This window comes from Megalobrama amblycephala, linkage group LG2 (genome assembly GCF_018812025.1).
Source record: "Megalobrama amblycephala isolate DHTTF-2021 linkage group LG2, ASM1881202v1, whole genome shotgun sequence".
In the NCBI taxonomy this organism is placed as follows: domain Eukaryota; kingdom Metazoa; phylum Chordata; class Actinopteri; order Cypriniformes; family Xenocyprididae; genus Megalobrama; species Megalobrama amblycephala.
Window position 1 is genome coordinate 62,006,532 of NC_063045.1, and position 19,871 is coordinate 62,026,402.

Below are 19,871 nucleotides of genomic sequence, written 5' to 3' on the forward strand. Positions count from 1 at the left end.
TTTTTTTTTTAAGAAATGAATACTTTTATTCATCAAGGATGCATTAAATTGATCAAAAGTGACTGTAAAGACATTTATAATGTTACAAAAGAAATCCTGTTCTTTTGAACTTTCTATTCATCAAAGAATCCTGAAAAATAAAATGCATGACAGTTTCCACAAAAATATGAACTGTTTTCAACATTGATAATAATCATAAATGTTTCGTGAGAATCAAATCATCATATTAGAATGATTTCTGAAGGATCATGTGACACTGAAGACTGGAGTAACGATGCTGAAAATTCAGCTTTGATCACAGAAATAAATTACACTTTACTATATATTCACATAGAAAACAACTGATTTACACTGTAATAATATTTCACTATTTTTAATGTATTTTTTGATCAAATAAAATCAGCTTTGGTGAGCATAAGTGCTCAAAAACATTAAAAAAAACATTTAAAAAAAATTAAACCAACCCCAAACTTTTTATAAACTACAAAGATTGGACAATCACATTCAGACAGATAGATGTTTATCTTTTATTTTTATTTTCAGTCAATCAAACCGAAAACAGGAGGAAATGAACCTCATGGGAAACGAAATCAAGTGCTCAAAATGAACTGCAGTAATAGTGAGATTTGCTCATCTTGTTTTTTGTGGGGTGAACAATGATGTCGGTGAGAATCTGACATCTTATGGCATTTCACTTTGAATTACCAGCGGGAGGGAAATTGCTTTTTTGCTGATGGGCCTGAGAGAACATTATCTATTACTCGTGGAAACAGATTCAAACTTGACCAAACTATGATTATAGTCTTTCTTTTCCTGTATTATTATGCTAATTCACAGTGTTTGGTAAATGCAGTTATGTGAGAATATATATATATATTTGCATCCACTAAATACTGTGGGTTTATTTTAATGAAGCACACTGATTATCCTACAGGTAATCATGTGAAGTGGTTTGATTTACTCCTGCTATTAAATGCAAACTACAAGTTTGTTGAGGTGAAGAAACAGAAGTGAAGGAAATGGAGCCTCTAGAGGGCAGAATTAAGACCTTTACTCTTAAATTAAAGATGTATTTTATTCTGAAGGAGGGCGCAAGTTTTTCCACAATTGATGCTCTCAATCTGTTCTATAAATGTGTCTTTTGAGAGACACTGTAATGTACTTTTTTTATAAAGTATGAGGAGATTGATTTGGCTTAAAACCTAATGGCTCTGGTTGGTATTTTACTGTCAGTGCAGATATTTCAAGCGAATGGCCCTTTAACAAATTCTGTACCGAAAGCACATTGTAATGTCACATGAGCTCGTCCAGTTCTTCAGTAACGAATGGCTGCCCGCAGACCTAAGAGGGAGAAAGTTAAATTAATTCAGTTGCTCCTGACATTCGTGCATAAATAAGGCATTTAGTGCTCTTTGCATATGCTCCATTTAGCAGAAGGATGTTTTTTATTGATATGGCAGTAAAACTGTTAAGAATCCATTATGCTTTTATTAATTGGGTTGATATTAATCAGATAAGGACATCAGCAACAGTGAACAAATAGATTCATCATGTTTTTTGCAGTGATTCTCACATGGGTGTCGATCCAGAAATGGGTTCTGATGGGTCACGGACAGCAGGAGAAAAGCAATGTGAAACGCACATCATAACTTATCAAATTTTAAAAGCTTTTAAATGTCAAAAGTCATGTGTTTGGTTGCAAGTTCATCTGTCAAATAGATATCAAGATCTAAGAAAATAGTCACGTCAAGTCACCTTTTTCACCTGTTTTAGTGTTTTATCCAATACAGATTGTTTCAGCTGCACATTTATAAACATGAAAATAACAGAATCAGTGATGCAAACTTCATCAAATATAGTTCAATTCAGCTGTAAACAGCTGTACATAAAATAATAGTGTAGTTATTCAAATCAATTCAGTTCAATACAACCCAGACCACATAAAATATCATCTCACCTGCAAGAAACATTGTTCATGCAGTGAATTGTTGGCTGAACAATATTACACTCTAAAAAATGCTGGGTTAAAAACAACCTAAGTTGGGTTGAAAATGGACAAACTCAGCGATTGCGTTATTTTAACCCAAGGGTTGGTTTAAATGTTTGCCCAAAGTGCTGGGTAGTTTTATTTAACCCAATTATTGTTTACTCCAAAGTAAAATAGCTGGGTTAAAACAACCCAATTACTGGGTTAAAACAACCCATCTGCCGGGTTAAAACAATGCATTTAATGAGTTAAAACATCAAATTTACTGGGTTAAAACAACCCAATCGCTGGGTTAAAACAACACATTCAATGGGTTAAAACAACCCATTCACTGGGTTAAAACCACCCAATCATGGGGTTAAAACAACCCAATCGCGGGGTTAAAACAACCCATTCACTGGGTTAAAACAACGCATTTAATGAGTTAAAACAACCCAATCCATGGGTTAAAACAACCAATTCACTGGGTTAAAACAATACAATTGGTGGGTTAAAACAACAAATTTACTGGGTTAAAACAACCCAATTGCTGGGTTAAAACAATGCATTCAATGGGTTAAAACAACCCATTCACTGGGTTAAAACCACCCAATCACGGGGTTAAAACAACCCAATCGCTGGGTTAAAACAACGCATTTAATGAGTTAAAACAACCCAATCCATGGGTTAAAACAACAAATTTACTGGGTTAAAACAACCCAATTGCTGGGTTAAAACAACACATTCAATGGGTTAAAACAACCCATTCACTGGGTTAAAACCATCCAATCGCGGGGTTAAAACAACCCATTCACTGGGTTAAAACAATCCAATTGGTGGGTTAAAACAACAAATTTACTGGGTTAAAACAACCCAATCGCTGGGTTAAAACAACACATTCAATGGGTTAAAACAACCCATTCACTGGGTTAAAACCACCCAATCGTGGGGTTAAAACAACCCAATCGCGGGGTTAAAACAACCCATTCACTGGGTTAAAACAACGCATTTAATGAGTTAAAACAACCCAATCCATGGGTTAAAACAACCAATTCACTGGGTTAAAACAATCTAATTGGTGGGCTAAAACAACCCAATCGCTGGGTTAAAACAATGCATTCAATGGGTTAAAACAACCCATTCACTGGGTTAAGACCACCCAATCACGGCGTTAAAACAACCCATTATCTGGGTTAAAACAACCCAATCACTGGGTTAAAACAACGCATTTAATGAGTTAAAACAACCCATTCACTGGGTTAAACAACCAATTCACTGGGTTAAAACCACCCAATCACTGGGTTAAAACAACGCATTTAATGAGTTAAAAAAAAAAACAATTCACTGGGTTAAAACAATCCAACTGGTGGGTTAAAACAAGAAAAAAAAAAACTGGATTAAAACAACCCATTCGCTGGGTTAAATCAACCAATTCACTGGGTTAAAACAACGCATTTAATGAGTTAAAACAACCCAATCCATGGGTTAAAACAACCAATTCACTGGGTTAAAACAATCTAATTGGTGGGCTAAAACAACCCAATCGCTGGGTTAAAACAATGCATTCAATGGGTTAAAACAACCCATTCACTGGGTTAAAACCACCCAATCGTGGGGTTAAAACAACCCAATCGCGGGGTTAAAACAACCCATTCACTGGGTTAAAACAACGCATTTAATGAGTTAAAACAACCCAATCCATGGGTTAAAACAACCAATTCACTGGGTTAAAACAATCTAATTGGTGGGCTAAAACAACCCAATCGCTGGGTTAAAACAATGCATTCAATGGGTTAAAACAACCCATTCACTGGGTTAAAACCACCCAATCGTGGGGTTAAAACAACCCAATCGCGGGGTTAAAACAACCCATTCACTGGGTTAAAACAACGCATTTAATGAGTTAAAACAACCCAATCCATGGGTTAAAACAACCAATTCACTGGGTTAAAACAATCTAATTGGTGGGCTAAAACAACCCAATCGCTGGGTTAAAACAATGCATTCAATGGGTTAAAACAACCCATTCACTGGGTTAAGACCACCCAATCACGGCGTTAAAACAACCCATTATCTGGGTTAAAACAACCCAATCACTGGGTTAAAACAACGCATTTAATGAGTTAAAACAACCCATTCACTGGGTTAAACAACCAATTCACTGGGTTAAAACCACCCAATCACTGGGTTAAAACAACGCATTTAATGAGTTAAAAAAAAAAACAATTCACTGGGTTAAAACAATCCAACTGGTGGGTTAAAACAAGAAAAAAAAAAACTGGATTAAAACAACCCATTCGCTGGGTTAAATCAACCAATTCACTGGGTTAAAAACAACCCAATCGCCGGGTTAAAACAATCCAATTGGTGGGTTAAAACAACAAATTTACTGGATTAAAACAACCCAATTGCTGGGTTTGTCCATTTTCAACCCAACTTGGGTAATTTTTAACCTAGCAGTTTTTAGAGTGTATGAACAAGTAATAATAATAAAGCATTTATGTTTACTATCATATGATACCTTTTAATATTGCACTATTTTGAGTCACCACTGATGTAAAATCTAAACTGGTTGAGAATCAAACACTCTGGGCTTTTTCCATCACTTTTGACAAAAAATTTTACGTTTTGAAATTTTAAAAATCGTAGCTTCATCAGAAAAGTATGAAACTTAATTACTTTTTTGCCACTTGTTACATGAACACACACAAAATATTGAGGGCATGATTCGAAAAGGATAAGTGGTTGTAACAAAAATAGTCACACTTGTGGTCTTCACAGTCAAAAATTACTGCCATAGGAAATGAATGGGGAAAAAATAGGAAAATACGGAAGATTTTTGCATGTACAATCTATAAATCAGCCACTATGCAGAAAAAAGTGCACAGCAATGAATGCCTAGTCTCTGTTTTTTTTTAAATTATTATTTTCAATGGGGAAAAAATGTATTAAAATTATTGCATAAATATTAATTAGTACCATAAAATTCTCTCAAAATACAAAAGAAAAAATATTATTGAACAAAAATATATTACATTGATTTTCCTGAAGGAAAAAAAAAGTTACATTTCAAGGCTTCAGTCACTTTTGACCACAAGTGTCACCCAAAAATAAAGGGTTAAACCACAATCTCAACATAAACTCACCTCTCAGAACTCAATGATGCTTTTTCCCTAAAACTGTCACTCAGCGTTTGCTAATGATGAAAGGCCTGTCAGTCATTGGCGCGACAGCTCTTCTCCTCCGTTAACAAAGACATTAACCGTCTGAGTGAATGATGGGCGTCCTTGAAAAAAAAACTCCATCAATCTCTAAAGCGCTGAGTTCAGCCTGGTGTTATGAAGTGAAACAGAAGTCAGGGAATTCTTCTCTGACACACGGTGCTAAAATCACATTTAAATTGGAAATTTATTCTGCCCATAAACCTTGTCTCAATCCTTTTTTAGAGCGTCCACCGCCCTTTCCGCGATAGATTATGCCCACGGAATATGCAGAGCAGCAGGGGTTAAATCCGGGCCGGGAACAACAGAGGATGCTACAAAATAAAAAGCCGTTTTTCATGGCCACAGGCCGACTTTAGTGCCGCTCTTGATATCAGCGCTAAAAGTGATTTGTGGCACCGTATGTGGCAAGGAATCAAAACTTAATTTAGGCAGATAAAGATGCCATTTCAGAGGCAGATAAAGTGCTGCATCATGGGCGGGACGGTTTCGGGCCTCCGCGTGGATCTTCACGGGCAGCCGGTCAGATTTACAGGCCTGTTTTTTCTGCCCCATAAACGGCAAGTCTCCTTGCCAGGCGACACAGGGAAATGTTAATGGATTCATTTGTCAAGAAGGCCTTCCGCTTATTTACAGTCCACCTCCATTACGGCATTTCTCCTGTAAGACAGAAGAAAAAAATCCACCGGAGAAAGTCAAAATATCGATTTACCTGCTCAGTGATTCACCACACAAGAAATGGACAGAGACCATTAACACACAAAATATGCGAGCCGTCTCACCTCGCCATTACTGTAATCATGATAAGTAATCTCTGAGTAATTTACATAATTGGGGCATTTAAAAGTTGCTAAATAACACGGCAGAGCAAAATTAACCGCATTCAAGAGGAAGAATCTCCTATATAAAACATTCTGACATCCTTCGTTATGTTTTATTCAACATTTTTCACTTGTTTTACACTAAATTTATGTTTTAAGGCTCATTCACCCCAAGAACAGTCAATGCACTTTATAGTTATCATTATAGTTATAATCTTTTGTGTGAATGGACCTTTAGGCTGAGAAAAAAATGCCAATGGAGCAAGTGAAAATTTCAGATAATCTTGACTGTATGCACAGTTTATGTAATGTGTGTGTGTGTATATATATATATGTATATATATAATTTATGTGTGTGTACAGAATCAGTCATCCTGTAGGGTTTGTATCTAAGACACATTCTCATTTCTGATTCAGACATGATAGCTGAATAATTTATCTAACACAACATGACATACAAAAATCCACTTAAAGGCTGTGTGTGGAATCTGTATGTACACTGTAGGAAACAAATCCGTAGAAAAACGCAAAAGGTGCTTAGGACATTATCCATTATGTTTACAAACATTTCCTTTAATCCTAAAACTCTTGAGTAATTCAAAATGTGAGTGAAACATCAGTTAAAAACAACATGGAAAATTTCTTCATATTAACATGGTACACTGTGCCCTGTCTGTATGAGTTTTCTTAAGGTGCATCACATTAGCAAAATTTCGTGGGAAAAAAACATGAAAAAAAGTTATTTAACTGCAGTTTTTGAGATTTCAGGGTTTTAAGATTTCAGACTGCATTTGAAATCATTCACTACTATACAGTAGGTGAAAAACAGAGAAGTATGTCTGAATTCACAGAATAAAAGAGTCCGTGGATGAACTACTGTTTCTGGCGAGATTCTGAAGTGTGCTTATGAAGGACACTTTACTATCGCATGAGGATTTGTGAATGGCGGTGAAGCACTGGTAGGTCACATGATAGTGACAACATGGCGAATGTCCGAATTTCATTCATACTACACACACTCATACTACAATAGAACAAACTTTTTTAGAGGATTTACTTCAAAATAAATGTAGCAGAGCAATAGTAAATGTATGAGTGTATGTGTGTGTGCTCATGTGTGTAAGCTGTAAAATGTCACAAACCTGGTCGCTGAGTGATCAAAGCCGCAGCACACCGTAAAAACACTAGTAAAAAGGTCAGTCCTGACGGAGAGCAGTGCAGAGATCACACACTACAGTCAGGAATGTTTTCACTTAGGATTATTTTCATGCAGAAACACTGATGGGAGATGAAAGCATGTCATGACCCAACGCACCTCCACATACGGTTGGTTGGTTGGTTGGTTGGTCAGTTGGTTGGTTAGTTGGTTGGTTAATTGATTGGTTAATTGGTTGGTTGGTTAGTTAGTTGGTTAGTTGGTTGGTTGCTTGCTTGGTTAGTTGGTTGCTTGGTTAGTTGGTGGTTGGTTGGTTGGTTTGTTGGTCGGTCTGTCGGTCGGTCGGTCGGTTGGTAGGTTGGTTGGTTGCTTGGTTGGTTAGTTGGTGGTTGGTTGGTTGGTTGGTTGGTTGGTTGGTTGCTTGGTTGGTTGGTTAGTTGGTGGTTGGTTGGTTGGTTGGTTGGTTGGTTGGTTGGTTGGTTGCTTGGTTGGTTGGTTAGTTGGTGGTTGGTTGGTTGGTTGGTTGGTTGGTTGGTTGCTTGGTTAGTTGGTTGCTTGGTTAGTTGGTTAGTTGGTTGCTTGGTTAGTTGGTAGTTGGTTGGTTGGTTGGTTGGTTGCTTGGTTAGTTGGTTAGTTGGTTGGTTAGTTATTTGGTTAGTTGGTTGGTTGGTTGGTTGGTTGGTTAGTTATTTGGTTAGTTGGTTGGTTGGTTGGTTGGTTCGCTGGTTGGTTAGTTATTTGGTTGGTTGGTTAGTTGGTTAGTTGGTTGCTTGGTTAGTTGGTGGTTGGTTGGTTGGTTTGTTGGTCGGTCTGTCGGTCGGTCGGTTGGTAGGTTGGTTGGTTGCTTGGTTGGTTAGTTGGTGGTTGGTTGGTTGGTTGGTTGGTTGGTTGCTTGGTTGGCTGGTTAGTTGGTGGTTGGTTGGTTGGTTGGTTGGTTGGTTGGTTGGTTGGTTGGTTGGTTGGTTGCTTGGTTGGTTGGTTAGTTGGTGGTTGGTTGGTTGGTTGGTTGGTTGGTTGGTTGGTTGGTTGGTTGCTTGGTTAGTTGGTTGCTTGGTTAGTTGGTTGGTTGGTTGGTTGGTTGCTTGGTTAGTTGGTTAGTTGGTTGGTTAGTTATTTGGTTAGTTGGTTGGTTGGTTGGTTGGTTGGTTAGTTATTTGGTTAGTTGGTTGGTTGGTTGGTTGGTTGGTTGGTTGGTTCGCTGGTTGGTTAGTTATTTGGTTGGTTGGTTAGTTGGTTGGTTGCTTGCTTGGTTAGTTGGTTGCTTGGTTAGTTGGTGGTTGGTTGGTTGGTTTGTTGGTCGGTCTGTCGGTCGGTCGGTCGGTTGGTAGGTTGGTTGGTTGCTTGGTTGGTTAGTTGGTGGTTGGTTGGTTGGTTGGTTGGTTGGTTGGTTGCTTGGTTGGTTGGTTAGTTGGTGGTTGGTTGGTTGGTTGGTTGGTTGGTTGGTTGCTTGGTTAGTTGGTTGCTTGGTTAGTTGGTTAGTTGGTTGCTTGGTTAGTTGGTAGTTGGTTGGTTGGTTGGTTGGTTGGTTGGTTGGTTGGTTGCTTGGTTAGTTGGTTAGTTGGTTGGTTAGTTATTTGGTTAGTTGGTTGGTTGGTTGGTTGGTTGGTTAGTTATTTGGTTAGTTGGTTGGTTGGTTGGTTGGTTGGTTGGTTGGTTGGTTCGCTGGTTGGTTAGTTATTTGGTTGGTTGGTTAGTTGGTTGCTTGGTTAGTTGGTAGTTGGTTGGTTGGTTGGTTAGTTATTTGGTTAGTTGGTTGGTTGGTTGGTTGGTTGGTTAGTTGGTTGCTTGGTTCGCTGGTTGGTTAGTTATTTGGTTGGTTGGTTAGTTGGTGGTTGGTTGGTTGGTTGGTTGGTTGGTTGGTTGGCTGGTTAGTTGGTGGTTGGTTGGTTGGTTGGTTGCTTGGTTGGTTGCTTGGTTGGTTAGTTGGTGGTTGGTTGGTTGCATGGTTAGTTGGTTGGTTGGTTAGTTATTTGGTTAGTTGGTTGGTTGGTTGGTTGGTTAGTTAGTTGGTTAGTTGGTTAATTGGTTGGTTGGTTAGTTAGTTGGTTGGTTGGTTAATTGGTTGATTGGTTAGTTGGTTGGTTGGTTAGTTGGTTGGTTAGTTAGTTAGTTAGTTAGTTAGTTAGTAAGTTAGTTAGTTAGTTGGTTGGTTAATTGGTTGGTTGATTGGTTAGTTGGTTGGTTGGTTGGATGGTTGGTTGGTTAGATGGTTGGTTGGTTAATTGGTTGTTTGGTTAGTTAGTTGGTTGGTTAGTTAATTGGATGGTTGGTTAGTCGGTTGGTTAATTGGTTGGTCGGTTGGTTGGTTAATTGGTTGGTTAGTTGGTTAGTTGTTTGGTTAATTGGTTGGTCGGTTGGTTGGTTAATTGGTTGGTTAGTTGGTTAGTTGTTTGGTTAATTGTTTGGTTGTTTGGTTGGTTAACATAACATAAAAACTTCATGGAACTGATTTGGCATATTAGTGCTATTATAACCATTATATACGATAATACATTTAAGGTCATCATGAAATCAAAATTTACCCTATATACTGTATTAATACCTGCAAAAAAATGATTTGCTTACTTAGTATTTTTGTCTTTTTTCCCCAGTAAAAATATCTAAACATTCTTAATCATGATAGATTCAAGATATTAAGTCTAGTTCTCTGAATAATTGTTTAAAATGAAGTGAGTTTGTGCTTAAAACAAGAACAATCTGCCAATGGGGTCAAAAAAATAATCGCAATTCAAAGGGAAAACAAGATTGTTTTTCTGACCAGATTGGCAGATATTTGTTCTTGTTTTAAGCTCAAACTCACTTCATTTTGATGCACTGATGCAGAAAATAAGACTTAATATCTTCACTCATTTTAAGATAAACATATATTGATTTAAGAGTGTTTAGATATTTGTACAGGAAAATGACAAAAATACTGAGGAACAACTTTTTTTTCAGTGTATTGTGGACAATTCATCACTGCACATTATTACAACTAAAAACATCACAGGAGTTTCTCCTACTCATATCAACCATCTTCATTTAGACACCAATCAATTCTTGATGAGTAAAATCAAGTCCTGCTGTTGAAAACATCACATTATGGAAGCAAAACAGGTTGCGAACAGTATTTTATTTTGTTTTTAAAATGTTTTCTTTAGCAACTGCATTTTAATGAGTCAAGCTCACAAAATGATTCAGTGCCATATGGGATCTTCTACTGAATTGTTTGGAAATGGCTTCATTTTCACTCCAACCTTTGAATACTTTTATTTTTATTTTCTTTAATATTGCATAATGAAATCCAATATTCCCCTCACACTTTTTGGGATATAATCAATACTCACTTTCGCTCCTCTGCCACTGCAAATCTTCATGCCTGGAATTTTATGATTATTGAAATCGACTCTTCATCGCAGCCAACATTCAGAAAACTAGAGCAGCGCCCCCGCCCTTTAAATGATGTCATCAATCATCCTGGTCCCGTCTGCCGTTTCCAGGTCACCTGTAGAGCCCCGGACACCTGTGGGAGGAGCGGTGAGGACGCATCCAAGTCTCCGGCAGAGCAACAAGGACACACAGCATGATCTTTTAATATGAGTATTTCTATTTTTATTAAAATTATGCTTAATACAGACTTAATATTTTTACTGGATTATCACTGCGATGCACTGCATAATTTTCTTGATTTTAAATCATATTTTAAATCAGTTTGTATTAGAACGTTATTGTTTACTGGAGTAATGATGCTGAAAATTCAGCTTTGATCACAGGATATAAATTATATTTTACTATATATTCACATAGAAAACAGCTGATGTACATTCTAATAATATTTCACTATTTTTACTGTACTTCTGATCAAATAAATGCAGCCTTGAGGAATATAATCTTTCAAAAACATTAAAAAAAAAATAATAAAAAAAAATCTTACCCACCCCACCCCTTACCCACTTCCACAGTTTTGAATTTGTACATAACAGATGATTAAGAAATAAAATTAACAATAAAAAGTAAAAATGTGATGTAAATAAATATTAAAATAAATAATTAATGAATATTTAATAAATAGTAAATATTTAATAAATTAATCGTTTAAATATCTAATTAATAAATATTTAATTAATAAATAAATAAGTAAATCTTTAATACATTAAATAAATACATATTTACATATTTGTTTATTTAATTTAGTTAATATTTATTTATTCAATTCATTAACGATTATTTATTTATTTAGTATTTATTTATTTTATTTATTAAATATGTATTAACTATTTATTTATTTAATTATTAAATATGTATTTATTTAATTTATTTATGTATTAGGTTTTTTTTATTTAATTTAAATATTTATTTATTTTTATTAAATAATGTATTTATTTAATTTAAATATATATTTAATGTGATGTAAATAAACATTAAATAAATAATTAATAAATATTTAATAAATAGTAAATACATATTTAATAAATTAATAGTTTAAATATCTAATAAATAAATATTTAATTAATAAGTAAATAAATATTAAAATAAATAACTAATAAATGTTTAATAAATAGTAAATAAATATTTAATAAATTAAACGTTTAAATATCTAATAAATAAATATTTAATTAATAAATAAATAAGTAAATCTTCAATACATTAAATAAATACATATTTACATATTTGTTTATTTAATTTAGTTAATATTTATTAACTATTTGTTTAATTATTAAATATTGATTTATTGATTTATTTATTTAATATTTATTTATTTTATTTATTAGATATTTATTAACTATTTATTTGTTTAATTATTAAATATTTATTTATTTATTTAATTTATTCATTTCTTAAGTATTATTTATTTATTTAATTTTAATATTTATTTATTTTTTATTAAATAATGTATTTAATTTAAATATATATTTAATGTGATGTAAATAAATATTAAATAAATATTTAATTATTTATTTTTAAATATTTAATTAATAAGTAAATCTTTAATACATTAAATACATATCTAATAAATAAATAAATAAATATTAAATAAATATATTTAATAAATTAAATAAATTCAAGTTTAATAAATTAAATAAATATATAATTAAATACATAAATATATAATAAATTAAATAAATACATACAAATCATCATCATGGGACATTTGATGTAATTTTACAGTAAAATACTGTTACAGTTTTTGAAAGTGGAAAAAGAAGAAAGTGAATAGTCATCTTATATGCACTACCATTCAAAAGTTTGGTGTCAGTAAGATGTTCAATGTTTTTGAAATTTTCAATGTTTTTTAAAAGATTATACTCATATATTTATATTATATTTGATCAAAAATACAGTAAAAATAGTGAAATATTACAACAATGTAAAACAGCCGTTCTCCTACACACCAATGAAGACTTCTGCTGGAAATGATTCTGTGACACTGTTGAGATCTCTTCTGAAACTGTGCTTCTCAACCTTTTCTGTCAACTTCTTATTTTAAATCAGTTTGTGCATCAGTGCTCTAGATGAGACAGGAGAAACATCTGAGAAACAGGAGACTTCAGCACTGCCGTCTCGGAGAAACAAGTGAGCTATTAAAGAGTGGTCGTTTTTGTTTCTGCGTCCTGAAGGCTTCTTCCTCACAGAACGATTTCTTTTGACCATGTTTTAGGATCTCTAGAGGATTGCCCTCGCTCTGAATAAGAGGTCAGTGCGTTCGGAGGCAGGTGAGCAGAAGTGTATCCATCAGTGTGTGTTTGTGGGTGTTTGTTTGTTTGTTAGGGAGGCATCTCGACAGCGCTGAGGGGGAGTGAGCGTTGCACGAGGCTTCTGTGCCAGTGTTAGCGCTCGCGCACGCATGCATGCAGGTGGGCGTCAGTTATAAAGAAATAAACAAAAAGCTTTCATGTTCTTAAAAAGGTCACGGAGACTCTTTGATACTGACTCATGCTGATTCTTCACAGAGCGAGGATGATGAGGGTCTCTTGTGCTCACGGTCACGGGAGGTCAGTGTTCAAACCCTCCCGGTTCAAACTGCAGGAAAACGCTTTTGCCAAATGCTTTTTCTCACATGAAAAACCCACTGCTGATCATCATCACGGACATGTGGCGGCTCGGTCCCTTCTGCGTGTGGGAGTGCATGATGGTCTATGAAGACGCAGTATGGGCTCATTAGTCGACGGAGGTAAACACGAGCACAAAGACACTGGCTGAACGTAATGATCTGTTTGCTCTTCATCAAGCCCATACACACACAAAGCATCCGCCCGACAGCACTGTAAGCGCTATTTACTGCTGTTTGCTAACAAACTACTAACCCTGAGTGCTACGCTTTGGCACGTAACTCGTCTGTGCTTCGGGCGCAAATGATTCCTCAAATCTCGCAGTCAGATGAACACAAATCAACCACACAGAAATATGTGAAAACAGACTTATTAATGTTGCATTGCAGCTACTCACTCGTTTAGAAAAATCACGATTGAGGAAATTAATAGGTAAAGATTCAGCAAAGAGACATAAAACTGATCAAAAGTGACATTTATAATGTTACAAAAGATTCTATTTCAGATAAATTCTGTTCTTTTGCACTTTCTATTAATCAAAGAAATCAAATCCTTAAAAATAAAATGCAACTGTTTTCAACATTGATAATAATCATAAATGTTTCTTGAGCAGCAAATCATCATATTAGAATGATTTCTGAAGGATCATGTGACACTGAAGACTGGAGTAATGATGCTGAAAATTCAGGAATAAATTATATTTTACTATATATTCACATATAGTTTATTAAATATTTGTTTATTTAATTTATTAACTATTTATTTATTTAATTATTAAATATGTATTTACTTATTTAATTTAAATATTTATTTATTTAATTTAAATATTTATTTATTTTATTAAATAATTATTTATATTATTTACTTATTAGATATTTATTTAATTTATTAAATGTTTATTTATTTTATTTTATTATTATATTAAATATTTATTTATTTTTATTAAATAATTATTTTATTTACTTATTAGATGTTTATTTAATTTCTTAAATGTTTATTTATTTAATTATTATATATGTATTTATTTATTCAATTTAAATATTTATTTATTTTTTATTAAATAATTATTTATTTTATTTACGTATTCAATATGTATTTAATTTATTAAATGTTTATTTATTTATTTAATTTATTATATATTTATTTATGTAATTTAATAAATATTTATGTATTTTATTAAACATTTCTTTATTTAATTGATTAAATATTTATTATGTGTTTATTTATTTAATATTTATTTATTATACATTTATTCAATCAATATGTATGTATTTTTCTATTAAATATTAATTTAATGTATTAAATATTTATGCATTTATATAATCTAAATAAATATGTATTTATTTAATTTATTAAATATTTATTATCTGTTTATTTATTTAATATTTATTCATTTATTTTTTATTTAATTTCTTATACTAATTAAATATTTTCATTATATAACTTGAAATCAGGAACGGTTACAACTACAATTTGTAATTTCTCCTGAGAAAAAGATCTCAGTAATCTCACATGTGTCTGGTTCACATCCAGCTGATTTAAAATAAGACAAAACCAGTTGACAGAAAAGGTTGAGAAGCACACAGTTTCCGAAGAGATCAACAATGTCTCAAACTGCAATCGAAAGTCAAACTCAAACGCTTTTCATCAGTGATCTGAGCTTGTCTCCATTGATCTAATAGCTCTGTATTCTCACTGCATGATGGCAGTGACTCATTTGTGTCTGTTTTTATTTCTCCTGACAGAATTAAAGGATAAACACTTATTGATCCTTAAAAGAGACATAACTGAGAACATCCTCCGGCATGATGCTCTTATTAGTCGGCGAGTCTTTGTGCTTTAACCTGAAGCTGGCAGGTTGAAGCCCTGAGTAATTGCACTTTTCTTTCTCATAATTTCTCCCCTCCTCAAACTGAAATGGTTTGACCTGCTGAAGTAAACAGGCATTAATCAAAGGCGGATGGGGAATTATCAGGGGTTGAGCCCAAGGCGTTTGAAGGGGGAGCGTGAAGCGGCGGGCCGCAAAGATGGATGCGATCGGGGCGCTGGGCTTTAGTGTCCTTGGGGAAGTGGACGGCACCAGCTGACGGGGTCACTGTGTCCACCTTGAAAAGTGTGTCAAGGACAGCATGCGAGCTACGCCGCTGAATTCGTCATGCTGACTTCAAAATGCAAGTGAAGATCACAGAACAAAACGAGCAGTCGCACAGAGGAGAATGGAGAGCTGTTTCCATTCAAAGTTGCAAATTTACCTCAATATGGCATGAAACATTTTGCAAATAAACCCTCATTTCCATCCCATGTGTTCAAGAGAGCAAAATCGGATCAAATCTCATATCAAATATATTCTGATGACAGACGTTGACTCAGGCATTTCAAAACGAGTGTGATTGGTCCACTGCTTAGTCCAGCTAGGTTAAATGTGTTTCTGATGTAGTTTATGTCCATGTTTTCTTATTGGATAAAAAGTTATCCACCTCAGTTAAGCACATGTGTTTTTTATGCACACCTTGGCATTTCCATCCAGTGTTTTATTATCCAATATCCCAAAATGTGCACAAAAATATGTGGATGAAACATAGCTATTGAAGTATCAGTTGTTGCTCCTACAATTCCCGAGGAGAAATAAAAACACACACAAATGAGATTATAGTCATACAGTAAATGTGCATAAGAGAATCATCTTCAGCAAAACAATTCAGATTTCATCTGTGATTTATTTAATTTATAAGATATTTATTTATTATTTATTTATTAAATATTTACTTATTTATTAAATATGCATTTATTTAATTTATTAAATATTATTTATAATTTATTTAATTATTTAATTTATTAGATATTTATTTATTTAATTTATTATTTTTTATGTATGTATTTAATTTATTAGATATTTAATTTACTAAATATGTGTTTATTATTTGTTTATTTAATACTTATTTAATTTATTTATTAAATATGTATTTATTTAATTTTTAAAATATTTAATCATTTAATTATTTAATTATTAAATATGTTTTATTTATCTATTTAATATTTATTGGATATTTATTATTTATTTAATAAATATTATATTTATATATTATATTTATTTAATATTTATTAAATGTTTATGTAATGTATTAAATACGTATGTATTTATTTAATGTATTAAACATTTATTTATGAATGTATTTAGTTTATTAGATATTTAACTTATTAAATATTTATTTATTTAATACTTATTTAATTTATTTATTAAATATTTATTTTTTAATTTATTAAATATTTAATTATTTAATGTATTAAATATGTATGCATTTATTTAATTTATTAAACATTCATGAATGCATTTATTTATTATTTATTTAATATTTATATATGTAATTTATTAAATGTTTATTTACTTGTTTAATTTATTAAATATTTATTTACCTACTTGATTGCTTTCTTGCTTCATTCATTCATTCATTCTGGCAGTGCAACTCCAAATGTTTTAAAGTAATAAACTGATTGTGAAAATGCCATCCTGGAAACAGCCGTTTACTCTGTTGCAGGTGCAGATTAATCATGAAGGCAATTAATCAGTCCTCGATAAGTGTGTCACATTAACCAACTCAAGATTCCTGACTTTCTTCACAATTTCAGTTGGAAAACGCCTGTGTGTTCAACTTGACACGAATATTCGACCTACAGAAAGACAACCAGTAAGAGATAATCGCGTTTACAGGTGTGTAACAGTGTTTGTAAGTGTGTCTATACAAAAGCCACCTTCTGCCAGCCAGATGTCCGGCTGCATTTAAACACAGAATCAGGGAGGTCACACGTGTCCTTAACCTTAAGTGGCGCTCTAAAAGGTATTGATGGTTTAAAAGGGTTTGAGAAGGTGATCAATATGAAGATTCATTCAGTGGGTCATTACAGCGTCCCTGCAGTCATATTACAGCTCTTAAAGCACACACAGCGCTGCTATTAGAGAACAGACGTATAACACCGCGGCGGAGGTAAAGCCTCTCACGAGCAGAAGTGCCGTGGGCTGGTTGCGAGCGAAGGCCTTTGTTTAAGGTTGGCAGATTGCTCTGCGGGAGAATAAGCGGTGCTGATTGCAATCAGGCAAAGATCTCAATGAAAGGTGATTACTTATTTATTTCTGTGTGCAAATGCAATTTTGGGAACCGTGTGCAAGTCCAAAGTATGTTTGGACAGCAACTGGAACGGTACTGACTTTCATACATGATTGGGAATAATGAATACTGGCATTTTTAAAAATATTTTTTGGATCTTAGTGACACGCATGCATTAATGTCAGGATAAACGACATTCGTGCATCAGCAGCATCGGTGTGACGCGGATCCAAACAAAAGCATGCTTTGCCACGACTGATGAGCCAATCATGAACGAATTGTTCATTTGTTAATTGTTAATTGTTAATACTGTCTGTAGAAGTGAGGACATCATAGTCATGTGTCATCAAATCAACAAAAGACCAAATGAAATAATCGACATGACGGAAGACTGAAATCAGCTCTGAGCCGCCCAATCAGAAATCAACTGGAGTTCTTTTATGATCATAAAAACTTCTGCTGAAATGACTGAATTTCTTTGCAAAACTAAAATATTTTAAAAGTTTAAAGAGGCCATATTATATGGAAGCTTGTTTCTGCCACTGAATAATAATAATAAAAAAAGGTAATTGTGACTTTTTATCTCTCAATTTTTACCTTTTTCCCAGAATTGGACTCGCAATTGTGACTTTATATCACGCAATTCAGAGAAAAAAAGTGTGAATTGCAAGATATAATCTACTCACAATTGCGAGAAAAAAAATCAGAATTGCATGATATAAACTCGCAAATGTGAGAAAAAAGGCAGAATTGTGGAAAAAAAGTCAGAATTGCAAGAAAAAAATTTTGAATTGTGAGAAAATAAAAGTCAGAATTGCAAGATGTAACCTCTCAATTGTGTGAAAAAAGTAAGAATTGCGAGGAAAAAAGAATTGCGAGAAAAAACCTGAATTGCGAGAAAAAAGTCAGAATTCAAAGAAAAAAGTCAGAATTACGTGAAATAAACTCTCAGTTGTGTGAAAAAAGTAAGAATTGCAAGAAAAACGTCAGAATTGCGAGAAAAAAAGTCAGAATTCCAAGAAAAAAGTCAGAATTGTAAGATATAAACTCGCAATTGTGAGAAAAAAGGTAGAATTAAGAGAAAATAAAATAAAAATCGTGAGATATAAACTTGCAATTGCGAGAAAAAAGTCAGAATTGCGAGAAAAAAGACAAAAGTCAGAATTGCAAGATATAAACTCTCAATTGCGAGAAAAAAGGCAGAATTGTGAAAAAAAGTCAGAATTGTGAGAAAAAAGAAAAAAGTCAGAATTGCGAGAAAAATGTCAGAATTGCAAGAAAAAAAGTAAGAATTGCAAGAAAAAAGAATTGCGAGAAATAAACTCTGTTGTGTGAAAAAAGTAAGAATTGTGAGATGTAAACTTGCAACTCTGACTTTTTTAATCTTTAATTTTATACATAATATATATATATATATATATATATATATATATATATATATATATATATATATTATTGTATTATTTTTTTTATTTAAAATATTTTTATATATAATTTCTTTATATTCAATATATTTTATGAATATGATCCAAAATAATCAAATCGGTTAGGTCAAAAGTAATCAAAAAGTAATCAGAATACATTAAACTGTCTAATCTAATAGATAACATCACCTATAGATAACTACAATATCTGTTTAATTCATTAAATATTTATTTATTCATTATTTATTAAATGTTTATTTATTAAATTTTATTTATTAAATGTATTAAATATTTTCGTCAAGTAATTTGTAATCAGTAACAGACTACAATTTGTAAACTACCCAGCACTGTTTATATGAGAGCCCCAGACAGTTTCTGTGCCAATTGTGGAAGAAAAATGTATTCAAACACGCCGTGTCAAGCAGAGCAGAGAGTATTATACTCAAATTAATCACATTATACGTAAATATTTCATAAACGAACACAAAAGGCACAGGCCTGTGTGAATGGATCTTCTGCAGGCACAGATTCCTGATCATCAGTTCTCCGTTTCCCTTTCATCTTGCTTCTTCTGTGTGGAACCTGAACCTGCTCTTTCAGTCCGGTGTGCGTTTCAATATTGTCAAGCCGTGACATTACAAGGAGAGGGATATTAGTAGATCTGAGGTTTGAGTAACCGAAGAGGAAAGCAAATCCCACCTTATGATTAATGAGCCGGATGTCACGACGTTCTCCTAATGATGATTTATGGAGATTTCTGTAGAACGCCATCGCTCTGTCATCGAGAGATCTGTCATGAAACACAATGTTTGAAATGCGTACAGACAAATTATGCATGAATACAGTTGTGTTTTAATACTCCACATCTATGATTATGTTAGTGAGGCTGTTAACCTTGATTTCCATTCCATCATTCCTAACACAAACGACTTGAAATAATAAACCCATTGTGAAAAATGGCATCCTGGCAGATGGCCTTATAGAGCTGGAATTCACTTTATATGGCAAACACGTAAGAGAAAATCATCATCATCATCATCATCATCATCAATGGTTTTTTTTTAAATTGTATTTCAATAAACATATTCAAGCATCATTTAAACAAGCAAAATTATGTGAAATAATCTGAAAATAACTTTTTGGCACAATTT

The 19,871-nt window shown here is 33.2% G+C and overlaps 1 long non-coding RNA gene across 2 annotated transcripts in view; it reads right to left on the reverse strand.

The window, feature by feature from the left end:
• Positions 1–515: 515 nt before the first annotated feature.
• The window catches only part of LOC125262553, a 141,770-nt gene continuing 122,414 nt past the window's right edge, over positions 516–19,871 (reverse strand). For both annotated transcript variants that reach the window (XR_007183592.1, XR_007183591.1), the window contains 3 exons: positions 19,420–19,510; positions 5,113–5,847; positions 516–1,341 (listed from right to left, as the gene is read on the reverse strand). This is a non-coding gene — a long non-coding RNA (uncharacterized LOC125262553). The remainder of the gene's footprint in view (positions 1,342–5,112; positions 5,848–19,419; positions 19,511–19,871) is intronic.